This window comes from Adiantum capillus-veneris, chromosome 13 (genome assembly GCF_014529385.1).
Source record: "Adiantum capillus-veneris isolate H3 chromosome 13, ASM1452938v2, whole genome shotgun sequence".
Lineage (NCBI taxonomy): Eukaryota > Viridiplantae > Streptophyta > Polypodiopsida > Polypodiales > Pteridaceae > Adiantum > Adiantum capillus-veneris.
The window spans coordinates 94,940,808-94,942,819 of NC_140943.1; the positions used below are offsets into that span (position 1 = coordinate 94,940,808).

The window sequence follows — 2,012 nt, forward strand, 5'->3', positions numbered from 1 at the left end:
CCCCCAGTCTTCTAGAGCATTCATGCTCAGCAGCAAGAACTCCCAATGCACTACAAATGAAATTCTCTTTCTTCAACAGGCCATTATTGATAATATGCTCATGCATTTATCTGCCTTTCCCTTCATCTCTTATGCTATAACAGGCTTTAAAGATGCAAGAAAAAGTGACTGCATTAAGAGTAACACCTTGCTGCTTAATGCATTCAAAGCAGTTGAGTGATTCCTTGGCATGGCCATGTTAAGAATACCCTATGATGAGAACACTTCAAGACACTACATTCTTAACAGAAAGCTTGTCAAACACCTCTTGTGCCTTCACAAGTAAGCCGCATTTGGTAGACATGTCCACCAAAACGCTACTTAGCATGGTATGAGCACCCAGCAGCCATATCTGATCAATTTCAGTATGACTTTCTACACCCTTTTGAGCTTCTCCTACACGATTTCCAGATTCAAACCAAAGTCACTGCATCAGGTAAAATCTGCTCACCTTTCATGCGTTCAAAGCTCCTCAATGCTTAAGTGGCAAACCATGCTCGCCCACTGTTATGTACTCAATGAGGAAGCTTCGCCAAGACCATGTTTGAACAAGCCAGCCTCTCATGCTACTATCCTCCTTACTAGCTGCACCCAGCATTCGCAAGCAGCCCTTTCCATTGTCTTTCAGACTATCATCCGCAATAGAAAATACATCTTCCTGCCACTCATGTTCCATTTCTTCTTAACAATGATGGATGTGGCAGTTACCTCTCCTGCCAAGGCAATAAGTTCAGCTTTCACACTTCCACGCCTGATTATTAAATATGAACCTACCCCCTTGCAAAACAAGCTTCAATTCAGCTCCAACTGCCACTAACTCCTTGAGCATCTCAAGTGACCAACCACGAATCAGGTATGGATCAAAGATGTAAACTGGAAGGAGGGCTTGGTAGGCTGCAACTAAGGAGAGGCCTACATGGTCATCAAACCGCAGGTCCTTCTTAAACCACAAAATAGAAACTTCCTTGTTCTTTGATAGAGCTTCAATTGACGCATCAGCCAACACTGCCAAGACTCTGTAGCACTACCTTCTTCTCTTTGTCCTACCCCTGCCAATGTGAGAGCAGAGATTCGTTGTTCCCTGTAAACTGGCCACGAAGGGTACCTCTTTATATCCAAAATGAAACCGGTGCTTAGAGTGTTCAACACCCACATCATAGTGAAACCCTCATGTGCGATCCCCAAAACTATGGAGGACGCCTTCTTGTAACTTTGATGATGAAGTGGGATTGCCATCTTGCTCAGGTCGTCATGTTGTACATATGTAGACATCAAAACAGACCATGAAAATGCATCCCTTTCTTAAACTATGCTAAACATGTTCTTCACATCATGAAGACCTTCTTAGCAAGCCCTTGCCCAATGTAGCTTCTAATAAGAACTGGCTAGGATATGTAATTCCAAAGAGGAAGCACATGAAAAGTCCTCTCTGCCTTAACAAGAGCCCCACACTTACTATAGAAGGCAACAAAAGCTGTTAAAAATATAATGTCTAGTGGTCTGACCCATCTCCATTAAGCTGCACAGAAATAGTTGTACCTTTTCATGCGAGGCAATCACTGGTCAATGAAAAAACTCAACTCAAACACCTCAATACAAACTTTTTACATTGTACAAACAAATTATTCAGTATCAAGGACATCCTGGATCAAAAGGGAAGCTCGAAGCCTCTCGAAACAAATGCAGATTGCCACCAGGATCCCACACAGTGTAACAAAACTTACCGATCAACAAGACACAATTTCCCATTATATAGACTGAACACTTTACATCAAAACCAAGTAGAGGGACAACATCATTCAAACTTCCATCAAATACATCGAAAGTAACTAAAGCTGTCCAGCTACCATGAATGGCATCGACATGCTTCTTCATATTAGCATTATCATTGAAGAGAGACCGACATTCCCACATAACGGAAATCCTCTTTTGAGCTTTCTCCACATTAACAAGTAGTGCTTCATCCATGAAAA

The 2,012-nt window shown here is 42.1% G+C and overlaps 1 pseudogene; it reads right to left on the reverse strand.

Moving 5' to 3' along the window:
• Positions 1-265: 265 nt before the first annotated feature.
• On the reverse strand, positions 266-1,359 carry LOC147444469 (uncharacterized; annotated as a pseudogene).
• Positions 1,360-2,012: the final 653 nt, after the last annotated feature.